Here is a 19,400-nt window from a genome sequence, read left to right as displayed (position 1 = left end):
ATCTAAAAAAGCAACACGGTTATTACTGGCAGGTGCAAGGACAACTCCTGCTAACAGGTATGGACTGGTGTGATTTCGTTGTTTGTGCAGAGGAGGATATGATCAGTCAAAGGATCTACAGGGACCCAGAGGTTGCTGCTGTCATCAGGGAGAGGGGAGATTATTTCTATTTCTACTTTTATTTATCATCATGCATGAAAATTTAAAATCAACCCACCTCCCAAAACATGTTTGTGTGAAAATCAATGTTAATGTAAATAGTCCTCTTTAAAAAAATGCACACACATGTATATAAACAACAAACCTATACAAGGTGCCTTTTGTTATTATGAATTCAGTGTTAGTAGTTAGATTACATTAGATTAGATTCAACTTCATTGTCATTTAGCAGAGTACAGGTACAGAGCCAATGAAATGCAGTTGACATCCAACCAGAAGTGCAAAGAAGCATTAAAGTACTGTTGAGTACTGGAATATGTGCAGTTATGTGGACTAGTTATCAACAAACTCATAACTCATACAAAATGTCAAACGTTGCACCACAATGTTTATTTACATAGTTTACATAGTTCATCATTACAAATCTATACAAGGAGCCATGTTATTGTTGAGTGTAGTATGACAGCTTGTGTCTTTGTATAATAAATGTCTGAATTAACTCATGTATTTGTGTTCCTCCTGGTAGTGTAAAAGACAATAAATGACAAATGTAAACATTGTCAATATTTCAGACAATTTTCTGAAAGGTATATCACAAGATACAAAAAAACAAACAGCATAGTAAATGACAAAATATATAAGCAGTATATGGAAGCTCATAGAGAAAAATACAGTCACATGCCAGTCTAGATTTTCACTGTTGAGTTGCCCATGCCTTGACAAGGGGTCCATTTTGGTAGTTTACCAAGAAGCAAGCCACACTGAACAGTTGATCAATACTCCCACACACAGATAAGGGAATAAGTTTGTCAAACAGTTTATTCTCTTTAACTCTCCGGATACACCTTTCAATGTGAACCCGCAAACGGGCGATGGACTGTGTTTGTTCAACATCCTGTTTACTCATCTGAGTTTTCTTTGACAGAAAAGCAGGCCGGTAAACTTTGCAGGGTACAAGAGCATCCACAAGAAACCCCTTGTCTACCATAATTGCCATGTCAGCTGTGAGTAATTTTGTAATCCCTGAAATTCTGAAAATTTCCCTATCACTCATAGAACCTGCATACAGTGGAGAGACGAAGGTGATGGGACCATGGGGGGCAGTGCCAATCATGGCCTTGAAAGTGGTGTGTGACTTGTAATTGGAGAACACCTCACTTTGCAGAACAAGAGATGAGGGTGTTTGACAAAATATTTCTGTACAGTCCAGCACCACTTGTGTGTCGGCGTATGGGGAAAACTCTGGTGGTAAGTGAGCTTGTACAACCTCTTTTGGTAGCCACAGCCTGATGGAACTAAGAAGGTAGTACAGAAAGTGTGTCCAGGTCGTTATAATTCTGCTGACAGTGGTGCGGTGGATACCAAAACGGTTGGCAAGATCACGGAGAGATAGGCCAACGGAGAGATGCATTAGGAACAGAAGTAACTCGTCTATGGGCTCAAGTTTCTGTTAAAGAGATTATAGAAAATAAACTTATATTAGCAAAAGCAAAATTACAGTTACATTTTTACTACTTAAGAGTAGATACACCACCTAATGAAATAAATATGGAACTTAAATGGGTCAGAACTATGTAACATGATTCGCCTTTGTAATGTGATTCATTGTACATAACATTACATTACATTTGGCTGACGCATTTTTAACCAAAGCGACTAACAACATGGTAAACAGTTTTAAGTTTTACAGCAATTCTCTCAACAATTCTAGGGCTATTTAAAAAAGGAGTACAGTAAGAATAAGTGCATCAGTGAGTGCTGATTTTAAACAGTTGAGTGTCAGTTCTAGACAGGTGGTAAGTGCTAGGATCAGCAAGACTAGTTGTAAGTAGTGCTATGAGAGGAGATGTTCTCTGAAGAGCTGGGTCTTCAGGAGTTTTTTGAAGACCCAGCTCTTCAGAGGACATCTCCTCTCATTGTAGCCTTAAGTGTGCAGAATGCAGCTGGGTGGGGGTTTACTGGTGATGGGCAGTGTGCTGTTTGGGGGGTATAGAGTGGGGGTAATGGAAGTCAGGTGCATGTGTGTGTGTGTGTGTGTGTGTGTGTGTGTGTGTGTGTGTGTGTGTGTGTGTGTTATCTGGGTTAGTATAGTAAATATGCATTAATCTACGAAAGCCTGATGACATAGCTTACTGTTGATCTGTGTTGAGTTGCACCAGCTGCACTGGCACTGGTGACCCGCACCATCTTGGTATTCGCGGCTGACTCCACAAGTTGCCAAAAGGCCTTGAAATGCTGGTATGATGCAAATCTAGCAATGAAACAATTATGTTGGGTTAATTTAGCTTCAAATGAAATTCGATGTAATGGTAGACATATTGATTTCAAAACGATTTGGTAACACTTTACAATAAGGTTCATTAGTAAACATTAGTTAACTCCATTAGTTAAAGGTATAGTGGAGGATTTTTTACTTCCGGGTGGGTACCCTATACTATTGGTCCTCCTAATTGTCAATCATTCTGGTGAATCAATCAAACTTTTCAAAAAGTGGAGAGGGCGGGTCTTATCTAAAATTCGGAAAGATCCTCCGCTATACCTTTAACATGAACTAAGAATTAACAATACTTCTTTAGCATTTATTAATCTTAGTTAATATTATAACATTTAGTAATACGTTATTAAAATCAAAGGTTGTATTTGTTAACATTAGTTAATGCACTGTGAACTAACATGAACAAACAATGAACAGCTGGATTTGTATTAACTAACATTAACAAAGATTAATGTATAGCCTACTGTAACAAATGTATTGCTCACTGTGTTAGTTCATGGTAGATAATACATTAACTAATGTTAACTAATGAACCTTATTGTAAAGTGTTACCAACGATTTTTCATAGACATGGTCATGGACCTACCTTGTGTAAAACCGAATGTCCTCATCAGACCCTGCAAGACGCTCTACACCAAATCTCGATTGCAGTTGCAGAGTTTCAATCTGTTGTTGCAGCTCCTGGACTTTTTGCTTCAACTTTTCGTTCTCTTCCACTAACTCAGATGGAGTCACCGATGTCGTCGGAGTTACAGAGGAGTCATGCTCCAGTGGTAACGTTACTTCCATCTCGCAATCAGAGCCAGCAGTCTCTGACAGGGGGTCCGGTGGGGGAGAGGGGCGTTTAGGACAGCGCTCCCAAACACTGCACCTTGGCGCTGGTAAACAAAAATTGTTCCACTCAAAAAGACATGGCACAGCTCCTTGAACAAGTTTTCGACGTCCTGTGGTTGTTGTGATGACATCTTCTAGCTTAAAATGTCGACTGCAGACCCGGGTGTTATCGGTAGGAGTGAAGTTATCGCGTCTTATCTTGACTAGCCACTGAGCTCGTACCTCAGGCTGATGCGGAAAACGATGAAAACTGACTTCAGAATTATACCTCGATGAAACGGCACATCGAGGAACACTACAATGTAATTTAGAGTTGCCAATTTGATGCTGATATGTAAGACGTTTCTTATTTACTGTTAACATTTTACATACGGTACTCACTGATAGCTTGCCACTCACTCTTCAACAACATCTACATCGGAAATACCGCCAGTAGTAACCTAAACCGGAAGTCCCCCCGCCCACCACACAGATTTCGAACGTTCGCACGTCATCCTGTGCACAGAGCGAATAACATGACATAGTCAATAACACGCTCTCACACCTTTATTTTTAGCATTGTTGGGAGGAGTCACTTGACTCTCTCACTTAAAATCATAGCTTAAAATCCAGAAGTTCCCGCACATTCCCGCACTATTTCAGTGATTGGCTCATTGGTTGTGAACATAGGTTGTGAATCGTCGCTCTCTTTTGAATAAAGTTAAGCGCGTCATCATGTTAAGTTCACATCACGCAGTTGCGATCCCATCATTGTTTTCCATGTGAAACATTGCGACCCCGTCCTTTTGCTTGCTTTCCATGTGAAATCAATGGTATGCTTCGCTTCATCGCGCTGTTGATCACTCGCGCACTGTGCTCGTAAATTATTTTTCAAGTTCGCACATAACTATTTTTAGGCGCAAATGCGAGTGAATTACTCGCACTGTAGAGCCCTGCGTCTCCTAATCGATCAATGGTCAATCGGTCAACGTCTTGACCCCTATGAACACTATCAATTGTGCTCCTATAACTTGCTGCACAGCATTAACTAAACAGACTCTAGACAATGCCTTAAAATATGCTTTCATCATGGCCGGAGGATCTCAGACCAATTTCAGAGAGAACCCCACCAGCAAAAAGATTACAACAGTGTTTATAGAATAGGAGCAAGGCAAAGGTGACATTATTCATTACATCATTTTCCTACAATATGATTGGTTCTTATTCAGCAAACCCTTCTGTTACTAGGTAGAATCTTTGTTACTCAAAGTCATGAGTTTATATATTTACACATCTGTTTAGTTTAATTCCTCCTTTTGTTATATTCAGAGATGATTCACTGACTGAATGACTTTGACCAAAGTGTTTGGAGACATTTCAGGTTTCAAAATCATATAATTGTTAATCCTGCAAGAAAAATAAATGTTAGTTATGATTAATTTTAAAAATCCATCACAGAGGATAATGCTATTGGTTTCAAAAACTTGCTCCTTGAAACCCATTTTCAAAAGATTGCAATTTCAGGCCCTCAAAAAGTTTTCCGTTTTTAGTTAAAAATGGTGTTGTGTAAATGCCCCCTGAAAAGCTACATGACATTTCTCAGTAGTGAGGTAGTAACATTACAGTTAAAATTACAGCTTCACTTCATTAGTAGAGACGCTGCCAACACTATTGAGAGGCTCAGCTAATTCACACACTTAATCTCTCTCTCGGTCACACTCACGCACACGAACACTTACTGTATGATTTGGGCAAGAAACTAGTTCTGCAGATGATTGTTTTAAGGGGAGTATTATGTCAATTGGTATCACAAATAACACAGATACTGGCTTAAATATTTCATACCACGGCAATCACACATGGGAAGTGTGATGGCACGCTCCAAGTTGTGTTTGGAGTAAACCTCTGCAGTCACAACATCTTATCTAAAGAATATCTACAACCCACATCTGTTTCTCTACTACAGAAGAAACTGCTATTGAGCTGTTTTAGATGTCTTTGAGAGATAACCTTATAATCTGGCTTGAAACCTCGTTTTGAACAAAATAAAGTGGAAACTTCTTCTAGTGTCATAGTTCTGAATAAAAATTGTGCTGAGGTCGTATGAATCCGTCTTCAGGATTGACTTGCACTCACTGGTGTACTGCGGGTTGTGAAGTCCCTTCATGGCATTATCACCCAGTTTAATTTTGCTCAGATGTGCCAATCCAGCCACTTCTCCACCACAAAGAAGATAAGCAACACATATTTGCTTGCTCTTAACAGATTTTTATGCTACTTCAGAAATCACAATTGCAGGAAAAAAGAAATCACATCCTCGAATGCCAATTTCAACTCGCATGATTGTATATTCCTCATGTTGTACTTAAGTTCAGACAGGAACACCGTCTCTGACATGCCATGTTCTCAGTATTTCTTTAATCAAAGACCTATGTTTTTCTGTTCCTTGTTCCTGATCTTTTTTTTTTTTCTTTGAATACTTATTATAGTTAATTTTGACCTGCATTACTGTTAAAGGGATAGTTCACCCAAAAATTAAAATTCTCTCATCATTTATTCACCCTCAATTTGTTCCAAACCTGTGTGGATTTCTTTCTTCTGCTGAACACAAAAGATGATATTTTGAAGAATATGGCTAACCTAACAGTTGATGAGCCCCATTGACTTCAATAGTATGGGGGAAACAATACTATGGAAGTCAATGGCCCACAGCTGTTTGGTTACCCACATTCTTCAAAATATATTCTTTTGTGTTCAGCAGAAGAAAGAAATCCACACAGGTTTGGAACAGCTTGAGGGTGAATAAATGATAAATTCACCTAGAAGAGATATCTTTCCCTTACCCTTTTCTCTCTCTGTGAGCAGATTAAATTTTCTCCCAGTAAGTCACTCACCATCTGATCTTCTCTCAGTTGTTCGGTTTCCGAATGTTCAACCGAGTGAAGGATCAAATTATTTATTTGGAGAGGGACCATGAATTGAAATAATGCACCACATAGAGCAAGATTTGTGAATAATATTTTTTAATGGCCAAAAATTCTATAAAAGAATTATACTGTATCCTACATCATTTTTCTGAAACTGTTGAGGGCCCCTAGAATTCATTTTCATAACAGAGAATAGCGGACCTTTGCCAGTTCAACTGCTAAGATCACATATAAATCTACAATTCGACATACAATTCTTGCTATATTCAAACATAAGTTTAAAATAGTATTATAAACTAACTGTTATTAACTTTAATTAACTGTTAACTATGGCTCTGGCTCAGCATGCACTGAGAGACTGGACAGACCTGGCAGGGTATAGGTGATGAACGATTGTGCAAATTCAGATTTCTCTTAGTGTAAATCCATGGTGCAGTGGTTTGGACTTGTAAGTAATATCACATTTTCCTCAGGTGATTTCATCCTCCATTCAGCAATTGTTCTGAAACTTTAAGAGACCAAAAAAAATTGGAACTAATTGAAGCCGAAGTGGAATTGTTTATTCATGCTCACACAAACAAGGACCTCGTGGAACATGTGGTTTTAAGTTAATTAATAAAGACAATCATTATTAATGTCAGAGGTAATGCATTACAAGTAACGCGAGTCATGTAATCAGATTACTTTTTCAAGTAACAAGTAAAGTAACGCTGTCATGCACGAAGGTTGATCCAAACACCGTATTTTATTACAGGGATAATCCAATGTCCAAAAACATGCAGGCAAAGGTCATAAACACAGGCAGACAATCCAGAACACAACAGGGTAGAAGGCAAGGGCAAACAGGAGGAGGAGGAGGATGAGGAGGGGAGCGGGGGGGGGGGGAGGTTGGGGGTTGAGTGAAAACTCTGATTATGTTAACCTTGAAATGAGGGAAAATAATCACAATTAGTAAAATAGTTTAAACAAGACTTAATACCTCATGTAATTTTTCATTTGTAGAAAATGCATCTTGATTTAAGAATTTTTTGATAATTTTACTGGAAACAACAAGACAACAATACTAAGTAAGAAAAGCATTTTTTTTTTTTGCAGTGCAGATACATTCATTCACTGCGCATATTCTCATCATGCAGACAGCGTCTAAGAGGAGATTCACAGGATTGCAGCTCAGTGGTGTTGAAATCATTTTAAATGAGGATAATCTGATAAATGACGTTCACTTGGTAACATCTTGCTGTGACCTCAGTAACTTAATAATTTGAATTTCATTTATAGGATTTCCAATGTGGCTGGATGCATTGATGACACGCATATTCCCATCATCACACCTTCCGAAAATAGAACAGATTACTGTATGGATGCCAGATGGAAGGGTAGAGATATATGCTGTAACCACCACAACTGTCAAATAAACACAAATTATTCAGTTTATTTGGTCATCTTTATTTCCAACAGTTATTCTTTTTCCTGCTGGATTTTAATATTCTTCCAATACTTGTGGCCATCTCCTCTTCAACTGTCAGAGGTGGTGTTAATAGTGTTAATTTCATTACACTAATTAAGAAACGTAACAGTTTGGATTAGAGAAAACAGCATTATGTGGAAAAAGCTGCTGCACATTAAAATAGACACTAAAGGATATTTATTTGATAAATGTTTGTAAAGTTATGTAGCCTACAGCCATGAACCTTTTATGCTTAAAGCTTTAGCCTACCTGATTGAATTATGTTTTTATGCTTCATTTTTAGCTGTTTTATACGGCATTTTTAGCACACAAATCAGACACTTGAGTAAAATTACAGATACCCTAATAAAATCGTACTCCAGTAAAAGTTTTTTAAGTACTCCTTTCCAACTGTAGTAAAAGTACAAAAGTATACTTGATTTTTATTGTACTTAAGTATTAAAAGTAAAATGTACTGATCAATGAATGTTTATTTTGCAATTTTATATACTTTTATATTAATTTTATATTATATATTTTATATAATCCTACTGCTCAAAATACCTGGGGGAGGAGGAATTGCTGGGTCTATCGTTATTATGAATTAGTCAGTCATGTTACTTAAAGGGTATTTATATAGTCACTTGCATTTTTACTAATCAAAAAACTATCCAATCATGACAAGACCAAGTGCAAATCATGTCCAAAATGCATTTGAGATGGATCGCAATCTGATCACACAAAACTCTAAGTGGAGATGGTTTGAGAGACAGTCAATAGTAAATACGTCTGGATGTTTTGGCTACTACTTGAACTCTATTCTCCTCCCATACGGCATCAGTATATGATGGTATTACATGTGGATGAGACACATGTATAGAGCAATTCACACATAAAGTGCCACATGGGGTGAAAAGAGACAATTTTACTGCATAAAACCAGGGGACTTGTTTATGTGGGTTGTAAATTTGCGATTTTCGGGAAAAAAAATTTTGATTTATTACATGCAAAATACCCCTTTAAATATTGGAGTGTCCAACCTATTTGCACATGTGGTTAATTGTGCAGTTATTGACAGTAAATCACCACCATTTGTTAGTCCACAATAACATTATCAGCCTTTAATCTGGATTCAATAAATTAGTATGCAAGAGTTTAATCTAAACTAACTTGGCTGTTTTCAAATAACAGTCTTCTGTTGATCAATCTACACAAGTGGAAAGTAAAGATCTGTCTGAGCTCAGACTTAAGCGCTAAATCTGGCTCTCGCAGGTTCATCACGCTCAGCATCTTCCTCATTATCTGTCGACCGGCTAGCAGCAACGTTTGAGTTTAACTCTTCTATTGACTCACCCATGTATTTGAGAGACCGTTTCTTATTTTGCCCGTCTTCAATACGCCACAAAGAAACTGTGAATGCTTAAATCTGAATTTCTACTTAGAGGACAATAAATGAGGTGAACTGAATACAAGCTTATTAAAGAAGGTCTTGAGAGGCTGTCCTTTATCCATTAGGAAAGGTTCACTTGTACACACTTATAATGAGACATTTTAAATATCAGTGACATTTTTGTTACACCACTATGGAGACAATTATGTTGTTAATCTGGTCTGTTCAAGCACACGAGCTGCCGACTTGCTTCTGTGTCTAAAAGGCTTGTTATGAAACAGACCGTTTGTGAGGGCTAATGAGAACTGAGAAGCACTGGAGATTCTCGTCCACTCAATAAACCCTTCCCGTAATTAGATCAAAATTACAGGCAAGGGAGCTGCTTAAGTCTGAGTGGAGACTTTTTAATGAAAACATAATGTTTGTAGTCGCTATGATTTATCATGATTTTTACAGTAAAAAAGTTACAGTAGCAAGTCTTTACTTTCATGTGGGATGCCATCATGATTTTTATGGTCAACTACAAGTTGTAGTTCACATGTTTAGAAAGTTTTTTGGCAGGCTTTACCACCTGTACAAATAGGTTATCATGAAAAGCTACCGTACCGCTGGGTGATGTTAGAAATTTCAGCTTGAAACTGGTTTTGGGGCTCTTATGGCCAACCTGTAATTAGCACATTGGTTAAAGCAAAGAAACGTGATTATAGGTTTGGCACCAGTCCACAGTTCTGACTATGAAGACTTGAAGTGTAGCTTTTGAAAGTCAGTTGCTGTAAGTATTGGGAGGTGTCTCAGCTCAGTGTGCACTGAAGTGGTGCCAGGATCTCTTGCTCTTTAATTTGTTCTGGCAGAAATGGGATTTGGCCCACCTGGGTCCTGATTGCTTGGGTGGGCAATCACCAGCCTGATCAACTGCACTTCACTTGTTTTCAGCTGTGTAATGACTGAGAAGTTTATGAAAACAGTAAGACTGGCCACAGAGTTTAATATTTTACAGAGATGGCAAAAGTACTCACTTCCCGAAGTACAGATACTTGTGTTAAAAAATACTCTTGTAAAAGTAGAAGTACTGATTTAACTTCTTTACTCAAGTAAAAGTAACAAAGTACAGGCTTGGAAATTTACTTAAAGTATAAAAGTAAAAGTAGCCTTGTGAATGACAACCATTTTTTATGCAAAGCTACCTGGACCACACAAATGTTACTAGAGTGCAAGCTGAGAAACTGAAGTGGATATGGAAAAAAGGTTCTTTATATGCCATTGCCTACACTTTAAATGTCTACCAATAGGCCTAAAACATTACATATATGGTTATTGTGACAGAGACTGGGACTCCAGGTTAATAAGATTCTGACTGAGTAGCAAGATATGAATTCAATTGTGATTCTGTGAGAATTCACAGATCCAGTTTCTCTTTTTTAATCTTCCCCTTAACATTTAAAGGAATCTACATGTATGTGTGTGTGCTCAAATATGGCTTCTGGAAAGAAAATAAAGGATAACATATTACAGTTTTTTACAATCACTTTGCTACTATTTTCAGAACCTTGATGTCATTTTTCAAAACTCTAGACACAAAACTCAAAACGGTTATCACTTGTAACACAGGCTGTCTAATGTTCAAAAATTGCATTGTGCATTCACATCTTTAAAGAAATCTTGCACTTGCACAATCATTGGTTCAAAAAACAAATTTACTGTGAAATACCATTGAAACATAACTATAGATCACCCACACAAGCAACCGATAGTTTCACTGTGTCATTGTTCGTACAATCATTAAATATTGTAGAACAAAATAGGTGATACAGGTTTCATTATAGTACTACATGTACAGTAAATACATCTCTGTAAAAGCACTGCAGTAGTAGAGAGAATACTACAGACACAGTGGAATCATTGAACAAAGTTTGTAATATATTGATGCAAAACACTACAGTACAACCACAGCATAGGTTTATTTGAATCAAAGCTAAAATAATTAGCTAAGAAATAGAAGAGAAAAGACAGTACTGTAAAACATCAAATGCAGTGTTCCTCAACTTGCTTGCTTGTACTGTAAGAAACAGAACAGGAGTGATTATCTATACAGTGCAGTGCTGTCAATACTGTAAATAGTCTGAAAAGGTGGTACAGTATTTGGGACCATACACTGTCAGAAATAGGGGTAAAGTAGGAGTCCATTTCAGTTCCCCAAGGTACAATCTACACTAACGTACCCCATAGGGCTTATTTATTGGACCTCAAGGTACATATATGTAGCTTTTTGAGTGTCAAAAAGCATTAAAAGGTACATATATGTACTGTTTCTTTTAAAGCTTTTAAAGTTCTTTAAAAACAATATTGTACCCTTGAGGGTACAGCCCCAGTGACAAGCCATTGTACCCTAAAGGTACAATTATGTACTTTATTTTCTGAGAGTGTAGACACAGTGTCTGATGAAGCATTATGATAAAATATTAGGATACATCCATGGATATTGTAGTCTAATTGGGTCATGCTCCACGCTAATTGGTGACAATAAATCTCGTTATCTTGAAACTTTCATGATTTACAGTAAACATGGAACATTGTTTGTCTGTTTCCATACAACTATGCATTCAGAGTAATGCAACAGTTACTTATCATTTTGAGCAGTTGTATCAATTGATAGTTAGATCATTGTAAGGAAATGAATAGACACTCATTTGAATTGTAATGTGTGAATTGCCTTTTGAAATAGTAGTACTTTGATGTTAAGTTGTGTCATATTGAACAGGTGATTTTTGTTGAATGAACAAATGATCTAAGTTTTATGTGTATTGTATCCAAGCAATTGAGAAAAGGGTTAGAGTTTTGAAAAATGTGCATTTTGATCATTGGTTGTGAGTTTTGTGTCTAGAGTTGTGAAAAATGACATCAAGGTTCTGAAAATAGTAACAAAGTGATTGTAAAAAACTGTAATTACTAAACAGACATTAAGTAAGAAGTTCCCCATACTTTTAGAGTTACAACTAACAACCACTATACAGCAGCGCATAAGAAATGAACTGACAGCTAGTAAATCTTTGATCATGGAGTGCTAATGATAATAAATGTAATATGTCAGGCTCACAATTTAAAAGTTGGAGAAATTACAACTTCAATGTGCATTGTATTTAAAAAATCTTTATTGATATGCAAATAGGCAATAGACATCCAGCAAAAGATAAATGGCAAGTGATGTATGCCCTCAAATCGATGTGCATGGATTTGTCCTGAAACGTGTCATAACGTAATTGTGTATAGGACATATATACACACCTTCTGTAATGCGTAACGTGTCATAACGTAGGACAGTGAGTGAGTGAAAAAAATGGGTGTGTGTGTCTGGGATGGACAGGGAGAGAGAGAACGCAAGTGATCAAAGTCTGTGTGTGCTTGATGTTGGGTGAAACCCTAAGACCCTTCAAAACCAGAACCTTCTTTTTTTAGCATCAATGTGTGTGTGTGTGTGTGTGTGTGTGTGTGTGTGTGTGTGTGTGTGTGTGTGTGTGTGTGTGTGTGTGTGTGTGTGTGTGTGTGTGTGTGTGTGTGGGTGTGGGTGGGTGTATGTATGTACACATGAGTATCAGTGTGAATGTGTGTTTTCATGATCCAAAACTACCAGAAACCTTTGTTTAGCTTCAAAAGAAGCTGATTTTCAAAGTTCTTGGAATTAACACGTGCCCTTTTTTGTGTTTTAAGTCTTTGTGTTTTTTCTTTTTTTTTAAGTCTCCAGCTGTTTGGTATTTTCTTGGGAACTGGACTGCTTGATTGCTGGAAAAAAGTCCTCCTCTGAAGAAGAAGAATGGGAGGTATCACCTTCATTCACCACAGCTGACTTTTGATATAGTCCAAGCCTATGGAATACAAAACCAAATTAGATGTCAACATTCTCTAAGATGGTTTATAACATTATTTTGAACACAAAATATAAGGATACCAATAAATATTGTCATTTTGTTTGCAATAAGTTAAGAACACTTCAAATGCCGGACTTTTCACTATTATAAGCGTAAAGCAAACAGTGCAAGACTTACCCAGCTTTAGGATACATTCATCACTTGTCCAGCAGGTCTTGAATTTGGGGACGAGAATGGCAGCAGCAATTAGCTCTGGATCTGTGAGCATCTGTCCAAAATGTTTTTCTACAGGACTTGGAGGAAATGCACATTGGCCTCTCCCTGAAGAACATCAAGCGCCTTTGGAAATGGGCTCATGGTCTTTGTATACTCTGCCAGAAAAGCAGACTTGAAATGAGAAAATGAGCGATTAATGAATATAGCATTTCATTCATAGTGGGAAAGTATTCATTAAGCCAATTTAAACCCATCCTTAACTGCATTAATTCAATTATATGAGGCTACCTCATATTGCAGTCAATAAATCTACAAAATAAAAAGGCAGGTACACACATAGGTATCTTTAGCGCACTACAGACAGCTGTAACTGCTCCTTCTCCTTGTTCCCTTAGGATTCTCACAATCCACGGGAAAGAAGAGGGAGATCCACCGTGTCACATTGGACCTCAGGAGCTGAAGTTTGCAGTTATCCTCTATGATTTCAGCAGCTGTGGAAGATCTTGAGCTTTTGCTCCACAGATTTGAACACTTGGATGCTGAACGAGACAGCCGCTTGTACACTGGATTTCCATTTGCTTTCAAGAAATGGAGATCAGGTTGAGAAGGTGGCAGGCACAACGTTGATGCTTTGGCAGCTGGTATTCCAAGCCATTATCTTCATCCAATATTGTCCCGGCTTCAACAAACTCGACACCTGTGATATCTCCCCCCTCTTCTTCTTCTTCTTCACTCTCTCCTTCTCCCGTACTTGCCCTCGCACCCTGAAGTAGGGTGACCACCCGTCCCGCTTTGCGTTGTACTGCACAGCATTTTCACCCCTTGTCCCGCACGTCGCACATTGAGAAAATGTCCCGCATTTTCATCAGTCGGTTGGTTTTTAATTACCATATTAAGAAAACGTGCATGCGTTCTTTTGCCTTTATAAGAAAGCATTTTATTTATTCTTTTTGCTGCGTAATTTTTCACCTACTAACAGCCTACTACAACAGTCGTTTTTTAAATCCTATCCAATGATTGAAAAGAAAGGAGTAAACACGGTCACTGGTAGGTTATGATGGCTGTCAATCAAAATGTGGAGCGGTGATTCGTTCCGTGTTCCCTGTCAGAAAACAAATAGATAATAGCCTAAATTCAATTTTTACAAGGCGGCATAATGGCAACAAAAAAGAGAAAATGTTCTTTTAGTAAAGACTGGGCTAGGACATATACCTGGGTGAGGCCGATAGAAGGGGATACCGAAAGAGTGTTTTGCAGTCTATGTAAAAGCAGCTTTTCTATTTCACATGGAGGAGAATATGACGCTAGGCGTCACAGCACATGCGAATCACACAAGAAAAGAAAACAACAGAAAGAAACGTCCAAGTCAATGGAATCGCTCCTTATATTCAAGGAGGATGGCCAGGTTGATAAAATCACAGCAGCTGAGGTAACCAGTGTTTATCACAGTGTGCAGCATGCGCAATCATACATATCCTCCGACTGTGAAAGCTAGCCCCAGTCATTTTTCCAGATCGCAAAGAAAATGTCATGTGGTCGAACGAAAGCAGCATCCATAATAACAGACGTCCTTGCACCTTCCTCTGTGGAAAGCTGTTTAAGAGAATTAAAAACACCGCTGGTTCAGCTCAAAAAAAAAAAAATCACACACACGCCTTTTTTTTCTGTGGCTTCCGACGCGTCAAATCACGGCAGCACAAAACTTTTCCCACTGTCACTGAGATACTGGACACCAGAGCTGGGATTAAAAAGCAAGCTGCTTGATTTTTATGAAGACAGTGACGAATCATCTACTTCAATACACCGCCAGATAACAAACAAGCTAAATGAGAATGACCTACAGCTTGATATGATTTCTGCTTACACTGCTGATAATGCAAGTGTAAATTATGGCAAACACAATTCTGTTTTCCAAAAACTAAAAGCAGAAAACTCTGGCATTATAAAGGCAAACTGTATGGCTCACATTGTGCACAACTAGGCAAAATATGCTGGAGACAGACTGGAAATAGACTTTGAATCCACAGTCAACAAGATTTTTAGTCACTTCTCATCCTCCTCAAAGCGCACAGAAGAATTGAAAGCCATGTTTTCATTTGTGGAGCAAGATTATCAGGCTTTACTGAGACACGTAACAACAAGATGGTTAAGTATATGGCCTGTTGTCTCAAGGCTACATGATAGCTGGTCTGCAATAAAGGCTTATTTTTTGTCGCTGGGGGAAGAACGTTGTCCGAAGATGCTATGGAAACTATTTAAACAGGATCAAGACAGTGAGGGGCATCCTCTTGAGTTACAGGCTTACCTGTCCTTCCTCAATAATGGACTGAAGATGTTCCATGAAGTGGTCCTGCTTTTGGAGGGAGATGGTCGTACTGTCTGTGAGCTGTATGAAATTATGTCCACTCTCAGAACAAAGCTTCAACAGCGACAAGTGGACACCTTTTTTGGTGTTGAGACCGGTGCTGTCCTCCAACAGTTCACAGACCAAAAGAGAGCAGCAATCAAACAGGATTTTTCCAATTTCTATGAGTCTGCACTCAGCTACCTTGAAAAATGGTACGACTTCTCAGACAACAACTACCACAAGAATGTTGCAGCCTTGGGGCTGAAGAGAGAGTTCACATTCTCCCATCTTTGTGATGTGGTGGAAATCCTTCAGATAACGGAAAAACTGGACATAGATGAACTGTATGAAGAATACTGTGTTACTTTGCCACGCCAACAGGAAATTGTAAAGACAAAAGCTCCTGTTGCTAAGAAGTGGTCAACCTTGCTCCAAGACACAAATACACCAAATGTGACTGCAATTGCATCCTTTCTCTTAAGCATCTCTGTTACCAATGCATTTGTGGAGAGAATTTTTTCCCTGATGACGACGGCATGGACTGACCAACAAAACTGGTGCTCTGTAGATCTCATAAAGAAGAACAACAAGAACAACTTTGGATACAGCTGTAAAGAGTTCTACAGCTATGCACTTAAGCAGAAGGCCCTACTGGAAGCTGCACGTTCAAATAAAAAGTATAAATTCAAGAACAAGTAAGGTAAAATTAATTCTTCACAATATAGAATATATCTATATTTTTACAGAATAGAATAATGTGATGTGAGCCTCCTGTATGACTTTAATATTTGGTTGGTATGTGCTGTTTTCTTGTGTTTCAGCTAAGTATGCTGTCTGGTGCTAGAGGAGGCCATTTGAATTCACATCCTCTCTAAAAGTATGAAACTGTCAATTAACTAATTTCATGTTGTTTTATATTTTATTTGTTCATTATTTATTTTGTTGGATTTTAGTTGGACTTATAACTGTTTCAAAAATAGTTATCTGCATGATGCCTGCTGCCTTTGGGCTCAGTGATATTGAATTTAAATTACATGTAAAATAAAGACATGTTATGTTACATTGTGATGTAATGGTGTTTTCTGGAAGGGACTAAAGAACAAAGTATTTTATCAGCTGAAAGGCAGAATACAAATGTTTTTATTAAGTTAGATAGACATTACATAACCGTTTCACTTTATGTTTTAGTGTTGGTAACATGTCCCACATTGTCCCACACAAAGTTATAATCGTCCCACATTTGGTTTGTTTGATGGTGGTCACCCTACCCTGAAGTGCAGTATCTGGATTGCTATTTTCATCCAGCTCACCATAGACTCTAAAGACCTTTATAAAATTTGAACCATTGTCAAACGATCTTTTCGCGGACGTTGTACTCCACGTGTATATCGTTGAGAGCACTAGAAAGGGCAGAAAAAGTATGTGACCCTTTTAGCTGTTTGCACGCTAGGGCAGCACAACACCTCTGCAGAGTTGCACTATCTATCCAATGTGCAGTGACACCTATAAAACGTACTCGGTTACTAACGTAACCTCGGTTCTCTCTAGAGAGGGAACGAGTACTGCATAAGTCTTACGCTAGGGGAAAATCTCTTTTCCGCGAGATACTGAAGCCAAAAAATTATCCTTAATTGTGAAATAATGTAAAACGCGTTGCGGCAGCATGCAGACACAGGCGAGACGGCTTGCGCGCCTATTGGCTGCCCTGCGGCAACTGCAGCAGCCTATCGATAAGGCTCTATCCAATGGGGGCGCTTCGCGCCCAATACGTCACGTCCCGCCGAGACGGGCGTGGCCTAGGGCTATAAATATAGCTTCGAGAGGCTAGCTCACTGGTTTTTCATCGCCGGAGTGAACCAGAGCGTGTGCAGGCACGGCAAGATACGCAGTACTTGTTCCATCTCTAGAGAGAACCGAGGTTACGTTAGTAACCGAGTACGTTCTCTTACGAGAGGTTCTCTCGTACTGCGTAAGTCTTTCGCTAGGGGAACACAGTGTAAAACGCCGTGCATGCTAAGATCCAGCACCAAAGACCCAAGGGCAAGTGCCCGGGCTCATATAGTACATGATCATAAGGGACTCACAGAGAGTCCAGGAAAGAGTGGCTAGAATAGCATCATTCCTGTAATAATATAACATCCTATAAGGAGCAGTTATACTGATGATGTTTCGTACAGTCAGGGCGACCCCCGGCCTGAACTGACGAATATAGTGGGTCTTACACACTGCCCATAGAGCTGCGCGATCAATCAGCGAGCGTTTGCTCAAGCAGTTTCAGTATTCTGGGCCGAACACATCGGGGCAGACAGTACCGATTTTTAGACCGAAAGCAGCTTAGCCTGCAAAGCGGGAACCTCTAGGTTATAAAACCTTATAAATGTAGACGGGGAGGCCCAGCCTGCCGCCATACAGATATCTTGCAAGGCAATCCCACTAGACCAAGCCCACGACGAGGCCACACCTCTCGTGGAGTGCGCTCTGACACCTAATGGGCACTGCAAGCCCTTAGAGGTATAAGCCAGCGCTATAGCATCGACTATCCATCTGGATAGGCTCTGTTTCGACACAGCAAGTCCCTTAGAACGTCCGTAGAGTGAAACAAAGAGCTGCTCTGTCTGTCTGAAAACAGACGTGCGAGACACATAAGCCCTTAATGCCCTGACCGGGCAAAGGAAGCTGGCGTCCTTTTCCTCGTTAGAGACCGGCAGGGCAGACAGGGAAATCACCTGAGCCCTGAACGGTGTGTTGAGGGATTTAGGAACGTACCCGTGCCTCGGTTTGAGTATGACTTGCGAGTCATTTGGCCCAAACTCCATACATGTCGCGCTCACTGAGAGTGCTTGTAAGTCCCCCTATGCGCTTTACTGAAGCGAGAGCCAGAAGAAACACTGTTTTGAAAGACAAGTGTTTGATATTTATTGATTGGATTGGCTCAAATGGGGCACCTTTCATGGCCTCCAAGACCGTAGAAAGGTCCCATATGGGAACTGAGGGAGGTCTGGGAGGATTTAACCTCTTAGCTCCTCTAAGGAAGCGAATGACCAAATTGTTCCTTCCCAGTGACTGGCCAAGCGTTGGTTTAGAAAACGCTGCTATAGCCGCCACATAAACTTTGAGCGTGGATGGGGCTCTGCCCTCATCCAGTAGCTCTTGTAGGAAGGAGAGAACCTCCGTCACTCCACAGTCTTGGGGTGAAAATCTGCGTGCTGTGCACCAGCTAGAGAACACAGACCATTTTGAGGAATAGAGCTGTCTCAAAGAGGGGGCTCTAGCCTGCATGGTCGTGTTTAACACTCCCTCTGGGAGATCAGTGGGTACCCGTTGATGGCCCACGCATGTAGGGACCAAAGCTCCGGGCAAGGATGCCAGATCGAGCCCCTGGCTTGAGAGAGGAGGTCCCTCCTCACTGGTATTGGCCATGGGGCAGCGCTCGTCAGCTGCATCAGAACTGGGAACCAAGCCTGGTTCTTCCAGAACGGAGCCACTAGTAGCACTGAGCATCCGTTTTCCCTGATCCGCTCTAACACCTGAGGTAGGAGCGCGATGGGGGGAAAAGCATAGAGCGGGCAGCGGGGCCAGACGTGGGCCAGCGCATCCCTGCTCTTGGATAAAAACTCCGGGCAGTGAGCGTTTTCCTGAGACGCAAACAGGTCTATTGCCGAATGTCTCCCACAGCAGTTGAACTGTCTGCGGATGTAGAGACCATTCCCCTGCCGGAACATTGTTCCTGGACAGTCTGTCTGGTCCCACATTCAGGTGGCCAGGCACATGCGCTGCTCTGAGCGAGCGCAGATTGTGCTGAGCCCATACCAGGAGGTGTTCCGTCAACCTGTAAAGGTTTCGGGATGTGATGCCTCCCTGGCGATTTATGTAGGCTACCACTGACATGTTGTCCGAGCGGACCAAGACGTGGTGTCCTGCTATTTGGGGACGAAAAACGCCTCAGCGCGTTGTCGACTGCCA

General features: G+C 39.9%; 1 protein-coding gene and 1 long non-coding RNA gene across 2 annotated transcripts in view; both read right to left on the bottom strand.

Moving 5' to 3' along the window:
- The window catches only part of mlip (muscular LMNA-interacting protein), a 217,067-nt gene that overhangs the window by 130,319 nt on the left and 67,348 nt on the right, over window positions 1-19,400 (bottom strand). The window lies entirely within an intron of this gene.
- LOC307149488 lies at window positions 1,033-3,259 on the bottom strand. Its single transcript, XR_013819568.1, has 3 exons — window positions 3,021-3,259; window positions 2,293-2,410; window positions 1,033-1,606 (listed from the first exon to the last, which is right to left on the bottom strand). It is a non-coding gene; the product is annotated as an uncharacterized lncRNA (long non-coding RNA).

This window comes from Squalius cephalus (genome assembly GCF_949319135.1).
Source record: "Squalius cephalus genome assembly, chromosome: 21".
NCBI classification, from domain to species: domain Eukaryota; kingdom Metazoa; phylum Chordata; class Actinopteri; order Cypriniformes; family Leuciscidae; genus Squalius; species Squalius cephalus.
The sequence above is the reverse complement of the archived record's forward strand: the minus strand, read 5'-3'. Positions and strand labels throughout refer to the sequence as shown.